This window comes from Ovis aries, chromosome 1 (genome assembly GCF_016772045.2).
Source record: "Ovis aries strain OAR_USU_Benz2616 breed Rambouillet chromosome 1, ARS-UI_Ramb_v3.0, whole genome shotgun sequence".
Classification (NCBI taxonomy): domain Eukaryota; kingdom Metazoa; phylum Chordata; class Mammalia; order Artiodactyla; family Bovidae; genus Ovis; species Ovis aries.
Window position 1 is genome coordinate 190711507 of NC_056054.1, and position 24342 is coordinate 190735848.

The window sequence follows — 24342 nt, forward strand, 5'->3', positions numbered from 1 at the left end:
AGCACAGGGCAAGAGTAAGCCCACACTAGACATCTGCACGTGCAATACTACCGTTTTCACTTAGCAGTCTATGAGAAACATCTTTCCATACGTCATTTACATTTTTTAACCATAATTTTCCTAGTAACTGGACTGGGAAATTTAAAATATGAACACTCATACTTCATTGAACTGATCCTCTCATGTTAGAAAATTAGGCATTTTCCAAGTTTTTCTGCCACTCTGAGCAATCTTAAGATATACATTTTCAAAAAAATATATATATATACATTTTCTTATATATCTGTCCATATAGTCAGTAACTATTTATTGAGCATCTAATGATTATTACTGGGCATATTCTGGGGTGCATGGTGGTGAAAGAGACGGACACAGTTCCCATCTTGATGGACCTTGCAGCTCAATGGGGAAACTGACAATTAAGAAATTGCAACACTTTTGTGATAAATGGTAGAGAAACTGTATGGTGATAATGAAGCACATGGCCAGGAAGCCTAACCTACTTTAGAGTTTCCTGAGAAAGTGACATTTAATCTGAGACCTGAAGAATGAGAGGAGGTAAGCTAAGAAAAGAATTGCAAGTAATAGAAAGAACAGCAAGTGCAAAGGCCTGAGTGTAAGAGCAAGGCACACTTAAGACAAAAGAAATTCAGTGGCAGGTCACCAAGGGCCTTGCCACTGAAGGATGTTAAGCATGAGTATTCCATGGTCAAATTCTTTGCTCTAGAGGAAGCACCCTGGAGCACAATGGACATTGATTGGTTTGAAGTATAGCTTGACTCAAGGTAGAGAAAATCATTCAGGAAGCTCTACAATAACCCAGGCAAGAAAGGGTAGTGAGCCACAAGAGGGTGTTGACCCTGAGGACTCAGAGAAGCAAACGGATCTGGAAAATATTTAGGAGAGACTGTTTCATTTGAATCAGCAGTGGTAAGGGAGAGGGGAGTCAAAGTTGGACCCTAGGTTTCTGACTTTAGCAACCAGGGGGTGCCATTTACTAGCATCAGGAGAAAGAAATGAGAAAAAGTATGAATTCAGTTGGATAAAGTTGAATTTGAGGTTCCTCCAAACTTCCCAGATGGAAATAGCCAATATGCAATTAGAGATACAGATTTACAGCTCAGAATTGCTCCTGAGACCTCGACTGGAATTCCAGATTTGGGATCCATCAGCATATGGGTTATAATCAGAGCTTTGGGAGTGAGTGGTGGAGATCTTACAGAAAGAATATGTGGAGGGAGAAAGAAAAGCACCTAGGGACACCCTGAGCAACAGTGCCAACACTGAAGAGATGGGCCGAAGACACTTAGAAGGAAAAGCCAACAAGACCGGAAGAAAACTGGGAGGAAATGCAGCCTCGAGAAGCTGAGGAAAGAGCTTGTATAGAGGGGAAAGGCGTGGCTTGCAACATCCAATATTTCCAAGAAGTTAGGAAAGACAAGGGCTGAAGAGACTCCGTTGGATTTAGTGGCCACCTACAAGACAGGAGCAGTGACACAGGAGTTGTGCATGGTGCCCAGATTCCATAGGAAGGAGTCAGCTGGAGTTGAGGGAACAATCTCTTATTTGACTCCTGACCCGATTTTGAGAACCACTCTCTTTTACTCTAGCAAGTTTAACTCATTTACAATTATTTCCATAATAGCTTCATTTCGGTTTGCTTCATTCACTTTGTTTTAAGCTTTCTAGCTTTTATGTATCCTTGCTCTTTCTTTTCTATTTTACCTTTTGCTGAGTAGACCTCTGTAAAATCACGGCAGATAGTGACTGCAGCCATGAAATTAAAAGATGCTTGCTCCTTGGAAGAAAAGTTATGACCAACCTAAACAGCATATTCAAAAGCACAGACATTACTTTGCCAACAAAGGTCCATCTGGTCAAAGCTTTGGTTTTTCCAGTGGTCATGTATGGATGTGAGAGTTGGACTATAAGGAAAGTTGAGGGCCTAAGAATTGAGGCTTTTGAACTGTGGTGTTGGAGAAGACTCTTGAGAGTCCCTTGGACAGCAAGGAGATCCAACCAGTCCATCCTAAAGGAAATCAGTCCTGAATATTCATTGGAAGGACTGATGCTGAAGCTGAAACTCCAATACTTTGGCCACTTGATGTGAAGAACTGACTCATTTGAAAAGACCCCGATGCTGGGAAAGATTGAAGGCAGGAGAAGAAGGGGATGGATAACAGAGGATGAGATGGTTGGATGGCATCACCAACTCAATGGACATGAATTTGAGTAAGCTCCGGAAGTTGGTGATGGACTGAAGCAACTTAGCAGCAGCAGCAGGGAAGCCTAGCGTACTGCAGTCCATGGGGTCACAAAGAGTCAGACACAACTGAGCGACTGAACTGAACTGAACTGAGTAGATCACTGTGTTTACCACTATTTCCTAAAGCAAACTAGAGGGTGAATAGCCTGCTTTTAATTATACTCAGCAGTGGAGCCAGAATTTGAACCCTGGAGCCCACAGTCTCAGCCACGATGCTGTACAGCCTTGTGTGTGACCCCAAGTATCCTATATCCATAGAAAATTAACTTGCCCTTGAAAATAGTTGGGCTTCCCTTGTGGCTCACCTGGTAAAGAATTTGCCTGCAATGAGGGAGACCTGGGTTCGATTCTTGAGTTGGGAAGATCCCCAGAGAAGGGAAAGGCTACCCACTCCAGTATTCTGGCCTGAAGAATTCCATGGACTGTATAGTCCATGGGGTCGCAAAAAGTTGGACATGACTGAGCACCTTTCACTGGAAATAGCTATGCCATTAGGGCAATAACTTTACCTATCGAAATATACTTTAGAGAACTAATCAGAGAATTATGCACATAGTTATTCATCGTAGTATTATTTATAGCAATATGGATTTACATAGGCTTTTCTGTTTTAAAACAATATTCATCAGTTTTTCCTCTCTAATGCTTGACTTATCTTTTTGTCTGTGTTTATAATTTTTGGCCTTGCATCTGAATTTTGGTGTACATTGATCACACTCATTTAAATGCTGATTGAAAACAATATTTACATTAAAATCTGTGCCCTGCTTGCTTCCTAAGTTGGCTGACTGTTTGCAACACAGAACAAGACACAACATATAAGGATGAAAGAGCTCAGGGTCCATATGAAGGAGACAGAGGAGGCAGGCATTTTCTGGCATCAGAGCAGAATGTATTACAAGACCTGAGCAATTTGGTTCTAAGCTGTCTGGCAACAAAGCAGAAAGAAACACAGTAAGTTACATAATTTTCATTGTCCTATAAGAAAAGAATTCATACTAATTCTTTTGTGAAGGCAGCTCTTTTTGAGATCTAAAATCAAGCAGAAATTTATGTGAATCTTCACGTAATGGGTATTGAGGGACACTGAAGACTGGAATAGAGCTCCCCAAACCCTTGGTATTTTCTGAGCTATGAGTCTTGAGAGCATCTTTTGCTGTAATATTCGGTTTTTCGTCCTCAGTTTCTGAAATTGCTTCAGAGCCACAACGGTGAAGTGGATATCTTGTTATGTGTAAGTCCCTTTCAACCACAACTGATTTTATGTTGATGAGGCAACTTTTGGAAAGCACCTAAAGATGGGGGGCTGGCTACTGGAGGAGCCAACCTTGTGATTAAAGGGTTGAAAGTTTCAGTCCTACTCCCCAATGGCTAGAGACAGTTCAATCACCAATGACCCTGATTTAATCACTCCTGCTTGTGTAACGAAGCCTCCATAAAAACCCAGAAGAACAGGGTTCAGAGAGCCCTGGAGCTGGTGAACACATGAAGATGGGGGAGATGGAGAACCTCTGGTCCCTTTCCTATGCCTTACCCTGTGCATCTCTTCCATCTGGTTGTTCCTGAGTTACATCCTTGCATAATGAACTGGTAATGTAGTAAGTAAAATGTTTCCCTGAGTTCTGTGAGCCCCTTTAGCAAACTGATTGAGCCCAAGTGGGGGTCATAAGAACCTCCAATCTATAGGCAGGAGGTCAGAAGCACAGATACAAACTAGATTTGTGACTGGAATGTTGGCAGGGGGCGGGGGTGCCTCTTGTGGGACTGAGCCTTAACCTGTGGAAGCTGGCACTATCTCCAGGGAGACAGTGTCAAAATCGAGTTGAATCACAGGACACCCAACCGGTGCAGGAGAATTGCTTGCTGGTGTGGGGAACACACCCTCATGCTCACCCCTGCCACAAGCTGGGACTGGGCGCTCGAATCCCTTACTACCTTCAAACAGTTTATAAAGATATCCTGCTAAACTCATTGGCCTGGATGGCTCTCCAAGAATTTGCCATAAAATCACATATCACGGTCTTCCCTGGGGCTCCAAGGGCTTCTCTGGTGGCTCAGACAGAAAAGAATCTGCCTGTAATGAGGGAGACCTGGGTTCAATCACTGGGTCGGGAAGATCCCCTGGAGGAGAGCATTGCTGCCCACTCTAGTATTCCTGGAGAATCCCCACGGACGGTGGAGCCTGGAGGGCTACAGTCCATGGGGTTGCAAAGGAGCAGGACACGACTGAGTGACTAGGCACACAGCACATCCCCGGGGCTCCAGTGGTCAAGACTTTACCACTTGGGGGTGTGGATTCGCTCCCTGGTCAGAGAGCTAAGATCCCACATGCCTTGTGGCCAAAATACAAAACATGAAACAGAAGCAATATTGTAACAAATTCAATAAAGCCTTTAAAAATGGTTCACATCAAAAAAATTTTTTAATTCATTATAAAAGTAAAAGCACACAGCAAGATATCCTCTCCCATCCTGGGGAAGTTATTTATGTAAACAGACAAGAGAGGGGTCCGGGTATTTCATTTTCTGGTCCTAGCTGAGTCTTCTTCTCATCTGGGGAGCTCTACCACCAGCAAGGCGCTTTCAGATCCTGTGCTTTTCCAGTTTTGCCACGAAAGCACCCTCACGTGAATACGAGCTGGAGGTGGGCGAGATGTTGTAGCCCAAAAAGGCCAGCTGTAAGCTAAAATGCGTTTGAAGATTTGCAATTTATATTTAAAGTCCATGTGAATTACAGTCTGTTTCATAACGTGTTATAGATAAAAATGTGTTCCCCCTACCCTTAAAACTTCTAACAGAATTGGTGCTCCAGGAAGATGAGCTGTTTTTATCCCATCTGAGCAACCCTGGACCAGCTGACTTGGACCTCTCTATGCCCAGAGACACACTTTTACTTTAATTTTTATGTTGGGCCAGTGCTTCCGTGGTGGCTCAGACGGTAAAGCGTCTGCCTGCAATGTGGGAGACCTGGGTTCAATCCCTGGGTCAGGAAAATCCCCTAGAGTAGGAAATGGCAACCCACTCCAGTACTCTTGCCTGCAAAAACCCTTGGCTGGAGGAGCCTGATAGGCTATATTCCATGGGGTCACAAAGAGTCAGACATGACTGAGCGATTTCTCTTTCTTCCTCTCTCTTTCAGTGCTTTCAGTCTAGATTAGTGAACCGTTCTTTCCAATATTAAATGTCTTAGAACAGAACACTGCATATTCTTCTAAAATATAGAAAAGAAGGTCTATAAAAGCTCTGGTTGACAGGCATTTTTTTTAAGCTGACATTATGTGGTGAACACAGATAAGTTGGACTTACTGTTTAGCCACTGTTTTACACAGATACAAACATTAAGAGTGACCACATTAGGCAAGAGCCAATACTTACTTCTTAAGCAAGATCTTTTAATCTCTAGCATTCATGACCATGACCTACCTGAAATCCTAGGGAGAAGATGCCTGGGTGGTGGACACTGGGTGGGCTGGCGTCACTAGAATAATGAGGCTCTAAGGAGAGGTTTGAAACTGCCAACCTGGCCCAGGCTCTCTGTGAAAGCAAGCACACACTAAGAACTCTGCACATTGAGTCAATTATCCCATAAGCGCTTTCCTACTCAGTTGGCTCTTTCTCTGCCTAGGACTCCTGGATCTTGAAAGCCTAGGGGTAGCTAAAGCAGCTCTGGGGAAGGGGTGTTGTATAGATCCTCCAGCTGGACTTAGGACTGGACTGGACCATCATATGTGAGTATGGAAGGATGGAAGGCCTGAGCTATTTGGGAAAAGATATATTCTTCTGAAATCAGAGGCCACAACCTCCATGAGCAAGCCTCATAGAGTGCAGGCCAGGGGTTGGCCGGTAGGCATGTGGAAAGCCCCATCAAACAAGGAAGAAAGACTTCCTTGTGGAAAAGGATCTAAAGCAGATGCTGGCCACCTCTTCCATAAAGGAACTTCAGGATGGCCTCAGAAGTACAACTATTTTAAGAAAAACACTCACTGAACTATCAAAATGAATAAGCTATAAATTGTATCCCTAAATATCTAATAAAGAGAACTCTTTGGTACCACTTTTAAAGACTCACTGAGGGACTTTCCTGGTGGTCCAGTGGCTAAGACTCCATGCTCCCAATGCAAAGGGCCCGGGCTCAATCTCTGGTTGGGGAACTAGATCCCACAGGTTGCAACTAAAGATCCTGCATGCCACAACTAAGACCCAGAGCAGCCAAATAAATATTATTAAGATAAATAAACAGTCATTTAGATACTGACAAAACCAATATTTGAAACTACATGTGTTGGCCAGGGGGAAGACCCAGGAGGAGGTAAGGTCAGGTGTTCATTCCTCCAGAGCCCTCCTGGCAGGGCTGTGAGTTGGAGTAGTGGCATTTCTGTACTGAAACCTATAGCTGTGCTGGGGCCCTCCTCCAGCTACAACTCTCACCAAATCCTAGCAACTGCTCCGTCCTCTGCCCCTTCAGGCTTGGGGGGTAGTAATGCTGGCTGGGGATGTCTCACCATCCTTCCCCAGTTTCTGCTAAGGCTGTCCACGCCTTTGTGGATTAACACCTTATTAAACGCTCAATTCCCCTATTGCCTGTGTCATCTTTCCCCTGCTGGACCCTGACTCACACATGGTCCTTACTCCAGGGCCAGCCTGATGAAGCTGCCACCATCTAGAACTTGTCTGGAAAAAGAATATAGTTGGCATGCCAACAAAGGTCCATCTAGTCAAGGGTATGGTTTTTCCAGCGGTCATGTATGGATGTGAGAGTTGGATTGTGAAGAAAGCTGAGCGCTGGAGAATTGATACTTTTAAACTGTGGTGTTGGAGAACACTCTTGAGAGTCCCTTGGACTGCAAGGAGATCCAACCAATCCATTCTGAAGGAGATCAGCCCTGGGATTTCTTTAGAAGGAATGATGCTAAAGCTGTAACTCCAGTACTTTGGCCACCTCATGCGAAGAGTTGACTCATTGGAAAAGACTCTGATGCTGGGAGGGATTGGGGGCAGGAGGAAAAGGGGACGACCGAGGATGAGATGGCTGGATGGCATCACTGACTCGATGGACGTGAGTCTGAGTGAACTCCGGGAGTTGGTGATGGACAGGGAGGCCTGGTGTGCTGCGATTCATGGGGTTGCAAAGAGTCGGACACGACTGAGCGACTGAACTGAACTGAACATTGTTCTTAAGGTTTCTTCTTCCTGAAAATGACACATGACACTTCTGTCCATTCTTTAAAAGCCAAAGCAAATCACAGGTGTATTAGTTATCAATTGCTGTATAACAACCTCAAAACTTAGTAGCTGAAAATAATGAACGTTTATGATTTTACATAGCTTCTGAGGGTCAGGCATCTATGACCAGATTAGCTGGTGGCTCTGGCCCCAGGTCTCTCACAAAGCTGCAGGCATTTGGAGGCTTGACAGGGGCTGGAGTCTGTTTGCAAGGCAGCTCACTAACATGTCTGGCAGCTTAGGACTGGTTGTTGGCAGGAGGCCTCAGGTCCTCCCCACATGAAACTTTAAAGTACTCCTTGAGTTTTCTCATGACATGGCAGCTGGCTTTCCCTGGAATGAGCATGTCAACAGAGAGTCCAAGAAGAAGCCACGAAACCTTTTAGGACCTTCTCTGAAAGTCAGAATATTCTGTTTATTCTAAGTGAGTCGTTAACTCCAACCCATACTATATGGGTAAAGCGAAGTTCCACCTCCTGAAGGGAGCAGTATCAAAGAACACTTAGATATTTTAAAACCAACTCACAAGCCTACACCTAACTTCGAAGCAAAAGATGTAACTGGGAGATGAAACGTAAACATCTGGTGACTAGCACTAACGACTAGAAGAATCCTAGATTTTACCGGGCACTTAAAAGTTGAACAAGGTCTGGACCCGAGCTTTACTTCTGTGTTTATTCCCGATCCAGGAATTCCTTGGGATGAGGAGGGGGCAGACCAGCATACAGACTTCCTTGAAATAACGTCATTCTCAGGGCTAATCCCCTCTGGGAGGAAGGGGTTCTTCACTTTAAATGAGGCCCTAGGCAGACAGGAGGAATCCACTTCTTCCCAAGATCCTCCCTGTCCCCACAGCACAGCTGGGAATGACTCAGCCAGGTCTGAACCCACGCTTTAGGAAGACTGACAGTTCCCCCTCCCTCCCTGTTGGTCCCCAGCATCCATGCTGTGAGGAAGCCCAGGCAGCCACATGGAGAACCAACCCTCTTGCACAACGACCCCAGCTGACCTCCCCGCTGTCATCCAGCGCCAACTTGCTAATTGGGTGACCAAGCCATGTAGAACATGGACAGATGTCCCCACTGAGCCCAGTCCCAGTTGTAAAGATGTGAACAAATCTGTGATTACTGTTGTAAGGCACTAGTTTGAGGGGTGGTTTGTTTTGTAGCAATCAGTAACTGACATGCTTCTAAGTTCTCCAAGTAGCCCCATGGAAGCCTTTACCACTAGGTTGGATGTGAAATAGATGGTAGGATGGGGACTCAGCCTGGCAACAGATCTCTCCAAGATTTGTGATCTCTCACAAGTCACCTTCTCTCCCCGCACTCTACCCTGGAATAGAGTTCATATCCCTAACCTGAGTTACTTTCATATCCCTAATCTGCCTGAGGAGTCCAAGAGTTGTGGAATCAGCTCTTTGAAATTTCCTTTACAAATTCAAAGTGCATGGGAATTCTATCTGATGCTCACACAGCATCTAGTATTGTTCATAGTAATTCTTCAGTTAAAGCTGAGGCCCAAAGAGCCTCACTTTCAGGTTCTGCAGCACTGGGTCCAGGACCGGCTGGGGCAGATACTGACTGGAAGTCTTCAAGCAGATGGATGGGACAGTGGTTTAAAAAATATATATATATATATTTTTTTTTTCTTTTCTTTTTTAGCTGGGAAATCCTGGCAGAGTCCTATCTGAAGGTCCAGACAAGTTAAAAGCTATGCTGTAGTTGAAGAGGGAGGGGGACATCCAAGCTGGTCCAGAGGACTCCCTCCTTGCTCCTACAGTGCCCTGTAAAGCGACATCAATGGCTTGGGGTGTGCAGAGCACAATTTGAACACCACCTGTGTAAGGTAACCAGCCTGGGCTTCAGAGCAGGTGAACATCTCTGCACCTCTGTATCTTTATCTGTGCAAGGTGGACAATGACAGAGCCTGCCTCACCGTTTTCAGAAGAATTTTATGAGACCAAGAGGGCAAGCACATCTGCTCTTAGTTGGTAATCCAAGATGTCTGCGCCTCTCTCATTTCATTCTAACTCAAGTTTTAACTCAACGTAACATGGGCATTCCTTCTTGGGCTTGGTGGAGAGCCCAGCACAGTACCCCAGGCCTCCGCAGATTGTCATTATGCGGGATGACCAAAGCCCCTTTTCTGGAGGTTGGCCAGACTTCTGGTAAGGGGAGGGTTAACCGTGGTGCCCCTCCCAGTCCGGGCCTTTTCAGTACCCCTCAGGGGCACCCAGCAAATCCTCCCTCACGGCCGTTGTTGGCACTCACCAAATGCTAGATAGATGCTAAGTGCTTTTTCTGCACGAGTGCATTTAATCTCCACAACGACCCCACGGGGCAGATACTGCCACCCTGTTTAGAAAACTGAGGATCATAGATATTAAGCCAGTCACCCCCAAACCTGGCTGATCATCAGAATAACTGGGGAGCTCTTAAAACGCACATTCCTAGGTCCACCTCAGCACAACAAAACCAGAACTCAGTTCTTTAGGATCCAAGGTTACTTATCCATCCAGTGAAGACAGGTCTGGGAATGGGGTGAGCCAATGGAAGCAGCTGGAGCGAGGGTACACACAGAGAGCCAGCCTTTGTACAATTTAAACGTAGGTGCCCCAGCTCACCCTAGTCCCACTGTGAAGCCAGAATTGGAACGCAGGCCACTCTTACCATCCCAGGATCCCCTAGGGAGGAACTTCTTAACTTGAGGGTGCATCAGAGCCACCAGGATCACCTGTGCAGCCTGTGATTCATTAGGCCTGGAGTGAGGCTGATAATCTGGATTTCTAAGTTCCCATGTGATGCTAATGCTGCTGGCTCAGACTCCACACTTGGGAGATCCACCATCTTAAGGTGGAAGGAGAAGCCAGCACGTAGAGCAAGGGCTTCCTTCTCTAAGCATCCGGAATGAAGGGCTACCAGGTGCCTGGATGCTCCATCCTGCAACCCCAAGTTGGATGAATTCCCTCATCTCTCCTGCAGGCATCCCAAGCTGCTCCTGCTCTCTGCTCTCTGACCACTCCGTGTTAACCCCATCTACTTGCGTGGCAGCTTCTGGGATGGTAGTGGTATACTTACATGTGTTCCTGAGCTACCTGCAGCCCCGCATTTACGCAGCTGACCAAGAAAAAGAAGAGCCTGACTTAACGTTCTTAGGCTCTGCACACTTCCCTCACTGAGTAATTGTCCTGAGAGCAGTTGCAGACATTAGCACTAATTAGCTAATTTATGTGCGCCTTGTTAGGGCCCCAAATTCAATCTACAAATTAATGGCAGCTCACATGCAAATGAGTGGGATTCAGTCCCCAGACTTCATGGTTTTGGTTTTTAAAACAGCCCTATAGCCATAAGCCAGCACTGGGTATTTCTTCTAATCTTCAAAATACTTTGATTCATTAAGCACCTAATTGCAGAGCTCTTAAGGGAAGTTTCTATCAAAAATGCAAAACAACATTCAGCAGGCCTGGGCCCCCTTATCACTTCTACCCCCATGAACTGCAAAGTCAACAACTGCCTGTCTTAACTGTCCTGTTCCTGACCCCTGGCCACTCCCAATTTCTCCACTCTAACTCAGGCCCCTTAGGCTTTGGGGAAAGAGCTCTATGCTGCGTGTCAGGATCTGTGAGCTCTGTCCACTGACCAGCTGTGTGTACTGGGTGGTCACCTTGCCTCTCTTAGGCTGCAGTCGTCTCGCCCAAATACAGGAGCAACAGGATGGTGGCTTCTCCTGAAGGAAACGGGAGGTGCTGCTGGGAAGAGGAGGCCAGGGTTGCTGTGAACTTGGGACTGGGAGATGAAGGACTTCCTCTGGGGATTCTGGAACGCGGGAGTTTTGGGAGGATGGGAAGCAGCTCTGGGGACGACAGTGAATTGATGCTTGCTGCAGGGGTGAAGGGGGGATTAACAGCATCCTTGGATGCCATTTTACTTTTGCTGGCAGCTGCAATGAGGGACAGCCTCCAGCTTCCAGGGGACACAAAGAGCCCTTGAAGGATTCAGAGCCTTGGAGAAAACTAGCCCCAGCTGACCAGCATCTGTGTGGAGAAGTTCAAAGAGGCGTGTGTGTGCTGTTGTGCCCGACTCTCTGCAACCACACAGACTGTAGCCTGCCAGGCTCCTCTGCCCATGGAATTCTTCCTGGCAAGAATACTGAGTGGATTGCCGTTTTCTCCTCCAGGGGATCTACCTGACAAAGGGATCGAACCCGTGTCTCCTGCACTGCAGGCAGATTCTTTACTGCTGAGCCACCTGGGACGCCCAAAGTTCAAAGAGCTTTATTTCTAAAACATCACTGCCATGGGAGCCCAGGCCAGCCCCCGCTGACCACAACCTGCAGAGACAACCCTGAGAAACAGCCGTGGCCTAGGTGGCAAGCCGCATGGCGAACAGTCCTTCTGGCCTCTTGTATCTTCTAAGACATGGAATGACCATGACTGAGAAGCACTAAGGGTTTCTGGATTCATTACTGACAGACAGGACACATTTTTAAAAGCTCTACTGAAGTATACCTGACAAATAACAGGAGATATTTTTTAACAAGCTGTATGTTGGGAGCTTGGGATTGCTTATTTGGACCTTAAAAAATAGTTTCTTGTTTTCATCCAAGTTGGTGAAGCAAGACTTCTGGTTATTTGAGAGAACTATCCTGCCTTAGTCCTTTCGGACTGCCCTGACATCACACCACATATGGTGTGGCTGATAAGCACCAGAAATTTCTCACAGTTCTGGAGGTTAGAAGTCCAAGGTTGAATGTTGGCTGAATCAGGTTGTGGTGAGAGCCCTCTTCTGGGTGCCAACTTCACTCTGGACCCTCATATGGCAGAAGGAATGAGACAGCTCTGTGAGGCCTCTCTTACACGTGCACTAATTCCGTTCCTGGGGGGCTCCACCCTCTGAACCACACACCTTGCCTCCTAACACCATCAGGCTGGGCATAAGGATTTCAACATATCAATCTGGGGGGAAATGAGCACTCAGACCGCAGTGTAGCCTGGTCTCTCCAGGCACATCAGCAGTATTGTTCCATGACCCCATGAGCTACCTCCATCCTTTACTTAACTAAACAATAGCCAGCATTGCCAAGCACTGAGCCCAGTGTGCCAGGTGCTATGCTAGGCACTTTACATGCATTATTGTACCTAACACAACATTTCTGCACAGTGGATGCTATGCTTATGCCCACTTTGCACTGAGGAAACCAAGTCTCAAAAACTCTAGGGATGTACCTTAAAATCCCAGACTTTGCAAAGGGTGGAGCTTAGAGTGTCACCCCTGGCTGCTTCTCCAGCACCAGCCCCACCTTGAGGTCCCTAACAGTCAGGAACTTGTCTGCCTGCAAGAGACCCTCCCCCAAGCATGAAGACTGGCTCTGGGAGCAGTCAGACTGCAGCAAGGGACACCGCTGGGGGAGGCTTGTTCAACCCTGGACCATTTAGGCAGAACCCACATGTGGTGAAACGTTAAAAAAAATCCTTTGGCTGTTCTATTTCTGTTGAAGGATAGACGCAGTTAGACAATACAAACGTGTGCCTGTACAAAGGGTGTGAAAGAGATGCTGCTGGGCAAGGGGGGAAAGCAGCAAGCAAAGCCCTCGTGCTTGTTCAGGAACTCCAAAAAGAAAGAATAAAACCTTTTTTTTTTTTTTTTTAAAGGAGGCAGAAAAATCTCAAACTGTGAGTGGGAGATTGAAGAAATGAGAGGGGTTTGTGGGCTCCTAGATCAGAAAGAGGCACATTCTCGAACACAGGTTGGATAGGTTGAAGGATGGGTGGTTGGGCCGTGAGTCGAAGATTCTTTCCAAAAATAAGACTACCCCAGTCACTAAGGGTTTCCACAGGCCACCAAGTTCCTCTCTCTAAAACCCTTGCCCCAGGCTCTGACAGGCTCTTCCAGCTGAGGATATGGCCCCACGGCCTTGATTTCTGCCAGGGGTGGAAAGGCAGGGGCAGGAGCAGCAAAGGGTGGGTGGAAAGTCAGGAAGGATCAACCAAGTGCAGGTGAGTTCAAAGCAGAGATTCCCCCTGAGGAATCACAGTGATGAAATCTAGGCAAGAGAGGGCCACGGTCAAAGGTCTGTTTACTTTATTGTCTTTTTACCCTGAGGAATGTGCCTGCTGGGTTAATGTTTATTTTATTGAATAATCTAGTTTTAGGGACGTCAATAAGAGTCAATGCTACTTTATAGGAAGAAAATGCAGGTTTGTGACTATTTCTGATCTCCAGCAAGAGGTCCTTCCTAGGCCCGTTAGCACTACTGCCACCTGCTGGTGGATTTCTGTAGAGCAGGGCTGGCAATTTGGGTCGCCGGCTGGAACCTGAGTCCAGGGCAGGAATCGTGGCTCCGCTCATTCAGAGCAGGGTGACTAGTTAGAGTCTCCCTCTCTGAATTTCATTTTCTACCTCTTAAAGTGGCTTTTGAGGGATTTTGTTATGATTCAGTGAGTTAACATATATATAATGCCTAGTGTGCATAGTATATGTGTAATAAACTATTAATTAGTCTTAAGAATTCGATATCCCTGTGGGGTCCTCTTCTTATTACCATTTTGACCCAAGAGAAGTTACAGGAGGCATGGCCCCACATCAGTGACTGAATCAGAGGCTGAGGTATCGGCGGGCTGGCCAAAACTAACAGGCGAAACGTAACAGGAATAAAGCTCTCATTTATTGTCCACCAAGTACATAAGTGTGGCGGATGTCTGGTTGACAAAAAAAGACCAAGCCAAAAACACGGAGAGATTTTAAGAACACACAGCTCAACCAGAGCCAACTGGGTGACTCCACACTCAAAATTCTAATTTGATCAATAGCCATGAAGGAACAACAGATATGACAAGCCTTTAAAATGTTCATACGCCCTGACCTCATAATTCCATTACTAGGACTCTGTGCAGAAGAAATAAGAGAGAGTTGTATACAAAAATTCCATTTCAGTGAGATTATAAAAGTGAAAAATTAGATACAATCGATGTTCAATAATAGAGGACTAGTTCATTAAATCATGGCTTATCCGTATGTAGTCCTTAAAAATTAAAGGGAAAAATCTCATCATGTAAGTCGGAGTGGAGGAAGGACCACGGTATAAATAGAAATAGAGGCATAATATACTGGTAAAAAGTATCAATAAAGATAAAAATTAAAACCCTTCATGCACGCAATGAGAGAGCATCAAATTGTATATGGCATCAACTGACAAAACTATAAGGAATACTTCAGCATTGAAGTAGATTTTAATACACCTCTTTCAGTAGTAGATCAAGCAACCAAAAAAAATCTGTAAGGATAAAGGGTTGAACTTCACAATTTAGAAATTTAATAAAAACACTGCAGTGTACATTGCTCCCTGTAGCTGAAGCAAACATGTCCTTTTCAAATGCAGAGTCGACCCCCACTCGCTAACCCTCCCCGCCCCCACGGAGAAACCAGCAGTTTCAGCATTTGATGCTCAAGTCTAAGAACAGGGGGCCTGGGGAGCCGGAGGCTTTTGGGGGCACAAAGAAGATGGCCCAGAGGAAGTTGTGGCTGAGATGAGTTTGTGAGAACGGTTCTCTAGTAGAGAAGATCGGCTGGGAGGCGAGCCTGCCTCATGCAGGAGAGACACCAGGTCCCCGGGTCCTGAGGCAAACAAAAGCGAATGAGCTCAGGGAGTTGCAGTGGGCAGCCCTTGCGGTAACACCAGCTCTCTGTCATGACTACCCAGGCCCCACCAGGAGCTATGGTTCAGTTTCCACCTCTAAGAGAAGGCAGGGGGTCTTCAGTTACTTCCAAGCAGGGCCGTGTCCCCCGAAGAGCAACATGAGCTGGGCCTGAAAAGGAGCCACGGGAGCTCAGGTGTCAGGCAGGTTTGGCGAGCTCACCGCAACTGGGAAGGTCACAGGACTCCTGTGGCTCTGCCAACCACCAAAGGAACCCATTCCCCACCAGGAGGACCCCGAAGAGCCTTACAGGCCTCCCTGCAGGCTGGGCCAGGCAAAGGCGGAGCCACGGCTTCCAGGCCTGGTCCCCCCAGCTGTGTGACCCGGATCACCCGTCGTCCTCTGGGGCTCAGGCCACCTGTAAAACACAGCTATCACTGGCCTCCTGCCCACGCCCCAGGGTGTCACATACACAGGCTCAGGTTAAAGGAGGAACTGGAGAGGTGTTTGCAACAGTAACCATCCCAAGTCTCTGTGTGGTTGAAAGGCAGCGTTGATCCCAAACACTTTCAGCCAATTGCTTTCCCGTGTTCTCCCCACAAACTGCTCTCTGTGTGCCCCCTGACCTGATGTGGGGGCTCGCCTTATCCCCTTTTCCGTCCCCGTCCCTGGCTACTGAGCAAGTGGTGAGACATGAGAGCCAGAGAGGTCTGGGCAAGCCACCCAGCCCCACTAGCTCAGGCTGCTACTGCTGCTAAGTCACTTCAGTCATGTCCGACTGTGTGTGACCCCATAGACGGCAGCCCACCAGGCTCCCCCTGTCCCAGGGATTCTCCAGGCAAGAACACTGGAATGGGTTGCCATTTCCTTCTCTAATGCATGAAAGTGCAAAGTGAAAGTGAAGTCAGTCAGTTGTGTCCGACTGTTCACGACCCCATGGACTGCAGCCTACCAGGCTCCCCCGTCCATGGGATTTTCCAGGCAAGAGTACTGGAGTGGGGTGCCATTGCCTTCTCCAACTAGCTCAGGAGACAGAGCAAATACAGGAGGGGAGGAACCCTGTCCAGAAGTCGAGACTCTGCTGTGTGACTGGGAGCAAGTCACTTTCCCTCTCTGGTCATATTTCCTCATTTCTAAATTGACGGGAAATCATCTCTAAGCTCGTTTCTTGCTGAAGATTCTGGGATCCTATCATTAGAAGAACTGGGTCTGTTTCAAAGGTCAGTCAAGTAAGTTCTTAATTAGAGGGTATCATCCCCTCCATTGACTTACTGGGGCTGCTGACAGGTGGAAGAAGAGGGACTCCCCGACTGCTGAGCCGGACTGGGAACTAGACCTCTCAGGGGCTGTTGCCGTACCAGGTTCATTTTGCTCCCCATGCAGCAGCCAAAACACTGAGGTGCTGAGGTTTACAGCAGAGAGAGGGCTTGTTCACAAGGCAGCCAGGGGCGAATAATCCTCACATGGACCTCTCCACAGGCAAAGGGCTCAAGGCACTTAAGGAATAAAGATGCAGGGTAGCCTGACGTGCGGGGAGCGTGGGGAAAGGTGAGGTATCGGATATTCTGCACAGGGCTACAAGCATCAGCGCATAATTGGAAAATGCAGGCACCAAGCACCACGTGAGGGTGGTTGTGAGCCCTCTGACATCAAAGATCACTGGGCAGACACTCGTGCATGCCCAGTTTCAAGGGTTGGTGGTCCTGTCCAGTCTCAACCGGCTCAGCTCAAACTAGATGCAGCAGACGCCACGTTCCTGGAAAATAACTCGGGCAAACATCTTACTGTTTAGGCTCCATGCTGCATGGAAGGCGTGCAAGCCTTCTGTAGAGAACCTTGACTAGTAAAGGCAGGTGACGTGGGATTTCGACCAATGGTTACCCACGGTTTCAGGGCTGCAGCAGGGCCAGTGTTTTCCGGTCATCCCCACCTGACCAACACACAACACGGGCAACACTGGGGCTTCTACCAGGTCTGACCAACATTCTTGATATGCTAGTAAGTCCTAGGAGAAGCCAATCCTTCACCTGTGGGTATGCATGTATCTATACCTAAAGATACAGAGAGAAACTTGAAACCTCTCTCTCTCTCTCTCTCTATATATATATATATATCCCCTGGAGGAGGGCATGGCAACCCACTCCAGTATTCTTGCCTGGAGAATCCCATGGACCGTGTGTGTGTGTGTGTGTGTGTGTGTGTATCAAGAAAAGTAGAATTATGTGATACAACATAGGTTTGGTGGTTAAACAATCTGCCTGCAATACAGGAGACCTAGGTTTGATCCCTGGGTTGCGAAGATCCCCTGGAGAAGGGAATGGCTACCCACTCCAGTATTCCTGCCTGGAGAATCCCATGGACATAGAAGCCTGGTGGGCTAGTCCATGGGGTCACAGAGGTGGACAGGACCGAGCAACTCACTCTTTCTTCTTTTTGATTCGAGCATCTTTAGCGGTGTAAGGCCAACAGGGACCAGGCTCACAGTGGTGATCCTCAGTTGGCTGACAGGTAATGAGTGGTGCCTCAACACCAGCTAGGAGCAGCCTTCCTCTATCCTGCTTACACTGGGTGAACCTCTGCAGGGTCATACTATTTCTGGGTCCTAAATTTTGAGAAGGATACTTCAAATCAGAGGTTGACAAGTAATATTAGTCAGGTGGATCGGAGTTTGGAAAGCACACGAGTGATGGTTGAAAGAACTGGGCTTTCAGAGTCTAAACAGGAACACAGGTTAGCACACAAATAGAGTCGAGTTTTTACCAAAACCTAAGTAGAAGGAAGATTAGTTGCCATGGTCATGTCCATATCCACACATACGATTTTGTGCTTGGGTCTCCCTTCATTCAGGCTGCTCCCCTCAGCGTTCATTCCATCTATCTGGTAATGTCTCCCAAACCCATGTTCAGCCAAGACTCCTCTGGAGCTTCTGATCTCTATATCTAACGCCCTCCTGGTCACCTCGACCTGGTTGTTCTCATCATACCAAGCTCCACATGTCCTAAAGTGAACTCTTCACCACATCCATGACCATATTTGGAAGGGCTTCAACTTTTACAGGCTACATTTTTATTGGCCTATCTGGAAGGCAAAGAAGGGTATGGAATGTGTCATTTATAACTGAACTCCACCGTGGTGGTTACCATTTGCCTCCATCCTTAGAATGAAGTGTTTTCAACTTGGTTGCTCATCAGAATCTCCTGATATATTTTTAGAAAATGCATATTTTTTACCCCAAGCCCCACCTGAAATTCCATGGATCAGAATCTCATGAATTTTAACTTTTTTTCCTTCAAATTTTGACTCCCACTAATGAGATCAACAAAAGTCAACTATGCTAATTAACAATTCATAAATATCACCACTGAAAATTTCTTTCTCACATGTATTAGTCAGTGGGAAAGATCAGGGATTGATTTTGAGGGAATGACTGTCTTGGCTCTTATCACCTCCTTTAACCAGAAAACACACCGCTCAACCATTCTCTTAAAATTTAGCAACTCAGGGAAGAATTATTCACTTGATGCCTCCAGAAAGCGTCTGCCCTTCATCTGGCCTCTCTGAGCATCAGGTGCTTGACTGCACAGTATTAATCTGTTCTCACAGTAATTCTGTCCTTTGGAGCAACTCCCAAATCACTAACTGCCCCCACCCACTCCACACTGGAAGCTCAAGGGCAGGAAAAGAAAGGGCAGGAGAGCCAGGACAGGTACTGGAAGGTGCCAACGCCCATGTGGGCCCACACCATCTTTCAGTGGGCTCCCATTCTGCCCCTTGGCTTGGGGGTTGCCCTGAGTTTCTGGCCTCAGACTTGCTTCTCCTGATAAGAATCTGTCATTGTGGAGCCTTGATGCACTGCTGGCTACCTTGCTGTACTTTTGATTCCATGGGGTCGCAAAGTCGGACATGACTGAGCAACTCTCACTTTCACCTTGTGGGCAGGGGGGTGGGGTGGGGATGGGTAAAATGCAAGCAGTCCTAAATGGTAGGTCATGGCCAAATTATTTTAAAACCAGCATGGGAACATAATCAGACATGAATGTGCTAGAATACACCTCCCTTCCCGTGTCAGTCGCTCCCTGGTTATGTATACGCTGCTCCCCACTCTAATCCTTTTGACCTGTGCCCCACCTTTTTCTCTGCTTCTTATATATTAGACAAAAGCAGCAATTATTTTTACATTTTTATTACACATATTCTGAATTAGCTATTGACTCACATTACTTCTCTTTTCTTCATCTTGCCACATACAGGAGCGCAGCATTTGCACACCAAGCCAAGTTTCTAACAAGCAGGAAGTGTACTTCACTGTGGTGACTGGAAACCAAACCCCTCCAGCACTCTTGCCTGGAGAATCCCATGGAGGGAGGAGCCTGATAGGCTACAGTCCATGGGGTTGCAAAGAGTCGGACATGACTGAGTGACTTCACTTTCACTTTCACAGTAAGTGGGGAGGGGCAGATGTGGACACTGCCGTTTCACGTCAGTATACTGTAGCCGTACTTTTGGCTTTTAGTTACAATTCCTTTGGAGCCACTTTCTGGAGAGGAGATGTGTGTTTTCCTCCCTTTTATCACTCATATCCATATTCATTTCTAGTGTATTATACTGTCTAACACATGTACCAACTTTGATATGGTTCCTATGGGGTCATGTTGTCCGAGGTAGTGATTACTGTTATCTTCCTTTTGGTCACAAAGCAGTTTGGTGTATAGTGATAATTTTTCACAAGTATTATTCCTATCATCTGCCGGTATTTATTAATTTAAAATTAAATAGTACTTACACTCAATTTCCTATAATAAACCATAATGGAAAAGAAGAATGTATATGTGTAGCTGAATCACTTTGCTGTACAGTAAAAATTGATACAACATTCTAAATCAATTATAGTTCAATAAAGTTTTAAAAATTAAATAGTATTTAAAGATTTACAATATAAAATAAAATTAGTGAGAGTATGGGTGAAATGTGATTGGCCAAGTGTGTAATTGTTGGGGTTGGTTGAGGGGTACATGAAGATTCACTGTACTTTTCTCTATACTGTTGAGTATGTTTGAGAATTTCCACAATACAGTGTTAAAAAAAAAAGGTTTATGACAAAAATAGCTGCCCCTTATTTCACCTTCTACCTATTCTCTATTCTTCAGTCCCTTCACTTCTTTTTGCCATTTCTCTCATTTCTTTGGACAATTATCTTTGTATTTTTTAACAATGCTTCTGGTGCTGTGTCTTGATTTATCGACATACTAGGTAAAGTATTTGGCATGCTTAATCTCTCCTCCCAAACCACCATTATAGTGGTTAGCACCATGTCTGGATAAGCTGATTGTCAGGTTTCCATTATTATAATTATGCAAATATTTTAACTTCAGAGCCATATAGTATATTCTGATTATGATACTCTTCCTGCAAAACATTTCTTTTCCTCCTGAATAATAGACTTGTTTTTATTGCTTTGTTTTCCATGTCTAGCATCACTCCAATGGCTCCAAATACAACATTCCACACTTGTCAAATCCATACAGAAGCCTACAATTCCATCGTTTCCCCAGCTGTTCTTCCTCCTGGAGCTCTCCATCTCTGGCTTCCCACTGGACAGTGCCTTCCTGGGACTCCTTTTGACTGTCTTCTGGGCATTTCTGTCATCTACCTTCTATGCTGGATCTCCTTTTTCTGTATCCCATGTCTTCCAGGTCAATGCTCCTGCTCTGGTGAACCACATCCTCTGATAGCTTTTTGAGAGTAACTGTATAGGAAGAGAATTTTTTGAGACTACGTATCCAAAAATGTCTTTGTTCTGCCTCACATGTGATTGACGGTTTGGCTGTCAAGCTGGAAATAGTTTATCTTTAGAATTCTGAAGCAATTACTCTATTCTTTTCGGAGACTTTGCTATTGTGAAGCCTGATGCTATGATGATGGCAATTCTCTGTATGTTAACTGTTTTCCTGGAATTTTCTACTCATCTGAAATTTCACAGTAACGTGCAATGGTGCTCTCCTCTTTACATGGAGAAAAGTCAGGTCCTGGGCGTCTACTTGCTCTTGGTACAGATTTTCCACCAACCCCTCCCCCCACCTTTAACTCTACACCCATTCATTCGGTTTCCTCTAATTCCTGAGTCTTTCTTAAATTCTGCTGTGCAAATTAGCTTGCTTCTCATTAGCAGCCCCCACTATAAGCATGTATTATTAAGTTTCAGCTGTCGCCCATTTTCCTTAGTCAATTAACACTTCTCCACCTTTTCATTCTTCCAAACTTTTGTGGTTTTGTCAACATTTCTTGTGCACTGTTGTCTCTTCTGTTCCCTTTGCCCTTAATGGTACTCAAAAAAAATTTTTTCCCCTTACTGCCATTTTAGAGGAATTCTGAGAAGGGGCAAAGATAAACCAAAAGTACAGTGTAAATCACTGTATTTAATAGCAAGTCTTCCACAATATTTGATGAATGCTTCATAAATGCTATTTTAACCACCATATTATAAAATTTCAGTGTTTTTATGTAATTATTATCCATATACTCATCTTTATCATCAAAGCTTCACACAGAATTTGCTTTTGATATAAACTTCCAAACTTGACATAGTACTAAAAAGTTGCTACTATCTAATTTTCTTTTTTTTTTTTGTATAACTGCTAAATTTTTGTGTATTTTCTAAATAACTGAACCAAAATACATCTGTTTGGCCAGGTCATTGGCCTAATAGCTAGTGATGTCCAACATAAAATATGTATTTAACACCTCACTACTCAAAGGGTGACCAGTAGCACTGCCAGTATCTGGGAGCTTGTTAAGAAATGTAGACTCTCAGGCTCCACTCTATAAACTATTCAATCAGAATCTGTTTTAACTAGATCCCCAAGCGATTCACAAACACATTAAAGTTGGAGAACTAGTCTAGTATTTCACCAGATCCCGCTTCTCTCTCATGTCTCCACTCCCTGTTCCCACTTTCAGAAGTACCCATGACATTTTCCTTTCAAATTCCTTACAATCTGAGTATGATGAAAGTTACCTTTTCTATCCCTCTGCCATCCTCATGGGTCTGTCCCAGAGGGTCTCCTCCAAGTCTCTGCTCCTCCAAACGGGAAAAGCCTCGAAAAATCCAGGCTCTAGAGCCATGTTATCTGGGTTCATTTAAACTCTGACTCTACTAATTACTATATATGGGACCTTGGGCCAGCACACTGCCACACTGTGCCTCAGTTTTAGCTGTAGTATGAACAGCACTTTCATGCATGCTAGCTATTATGCTCCGAAATCAAGGCCTTAACAACTGAGTATTTAGGAATTTCTCCTCGTCTTCTGCTGATGCTGCTTATATCACACGATGGTTTATTCATTTGGACTCTTGGCACTGAATTAACTAGTTCCACCTTCATCTGGGGATGATTTTTATAAAATCTGCTGAATTAACAGATTCCCCAGACTTTTTGGACTTGTGCAGTGTCCACCTAGCAAACATACGTGAATGAATTTCCTGTTAGAAGCTTTAAGAATGAGGCATCAATCTTCTTCAAGGTTCAACAATATTCTGAGAAAAGTGAGCACAGGGAACAATCTGGGAAGGAGACAGCTGAAGGGAGAAAGCCAGAAGAATTTCAGCACTGGTGGGAGCAAAGGGGGAAATAGGGACATATACTGTCTAGTGGGGAGTTGTCTAGTGATGAACTTAACTTTCCCAACATTAAATATGATGTTAGCTGTAGGTTTTCCACAGATGCACTTTATCGAATTAAGGTTTCTTCTATTCCTAGTTTCTTCAGAGCTTTAAGTCATGAATCAGAGTGGAATCCTGTCAAACATCTGTCTACATGTATTGAAGTGATCATGAAGGATTTCCTTTATTTTGTTAATATGGTAGGTGATAGTAATTGACTCTTCTAATTTTAAAACGACCCTGCATTCTGAGATAAACTCTATTTGGTCATAAGGTATTAAGTTCTTTATATATTGCTGGATTCAACTAGCTAATAGTTCAATAATTTTTGTATCTATGTTCATGATATATATTGGTATGTCCACTTTCTTTCCTTGAAATGTCTTTGGCTAGTTTCACTATTGGAGTAATACTTTTCTCATTTTTAAAAAAAAATTGGGGACGTATTCCCTTTACCCCTGTTTTCTGAAAATCTGTGTAGAATTAAAGCTTTTTATTCCTTAAATGTTTGCTAGAATTCACCAATAAAGTAAAGTGGACCTGGAGTTCTTTTGTATGAAAATTTCTGATAATTTCTTTAATATTAAAACTATTCACATTTTCTGTCTTGTGTCAGTTCTAGTAAGCTGTACTTTTCAAGAAATTTGATGACTTTATTGGTTTACATTTGTACATAATATTCCTTATTATCCTTTTAATATATGAAAGATCTAAATAACATTCTTGATTTCATTCCTGATAGGGATAATCTGTCTTTTAGGTTTTTCCATCATTTTGCTAGAGGTTTAATTTTATTAATATTCTCAAAGATCAACTTTTGGCTTTGTTAACTGTATTACCTGTTTTCAGTATCACTAATTTTTGCTCTTGCTTTTAATATTTCTTTGTTCTACTTACTTTGAATTTTATTGGCTCTTTTTTTTCCCTCTAGTATGCTCTTTTAAATATATAATATTTAAAGCTATAAAAGTAAGGAAGCAAGTATAACTACTGATTTGGCCTTTTGTTAGTTTATTTCTCTGGATTATTAAATTTTTAAAAAATTCTAAAATTTTTTAAGGTAAATATTTCCAGGATAATCAGTAAATTCTACCATGAAGACAGTATTCATGTAAATATAAAAAATAATTATAAGAATATACAAAGCCTAGCTAGCATTCCTGTTACATAACCCTTGGCTTTTCATTCCATTCCAAGCTGGGTATGTGTTTATTCTAAAGATGCTTGAATTTTAAGAACTCTCAGTTCCTGTTTTGGATGCTATGTGGTAATTACCAATGACTCATTCATCAAGTTTTTGGATATAAATGAAGGTGAGGTATGACTTCAGTTAATTTTACTGCTTTGACTACACTAACTGCATCACTGGTACACTGTAAAGATTAAATTTTCCTCTGTTATGAAGTATTTACATTTATGTAATAAGTCTTCTTTAGTTACTCCTCATACAAGCTTTTTATATTTATCTTTGGAGATCTATCTCCCCTCTAAATAATTCATTTTTGAGTTCTAGTTTTTAAATACTGAAAAGTGTAAATGCATACCGGTGGCGCAGTGGTAA

At 44.6% G+C, this 24342-nt stretch overlaps 1 long non-coding RNA gene across 1 annotated transcript; it reads right to left on the bottom strand.

The window, feature by feature from the left end:
* Positions 1 to 14129: 14129 nt before the first annotated feature.
* LOC114113766 (uncharacterized) lies at positions 14130 to 17263 on the bottom strand. The gene is made up of 2 exons (XR_009597961.1): positions 15218 to 17263; positions 14130 to 15101 (listed from the first exon to the last, which is right to left on the bottom strand). It is a non-coding gene; the product is annotated as an uncharacterized LOC114113766 (long non-coding RNA).
* Positions 17264 to 24342: the final 7079 nt, after the last annotated feature.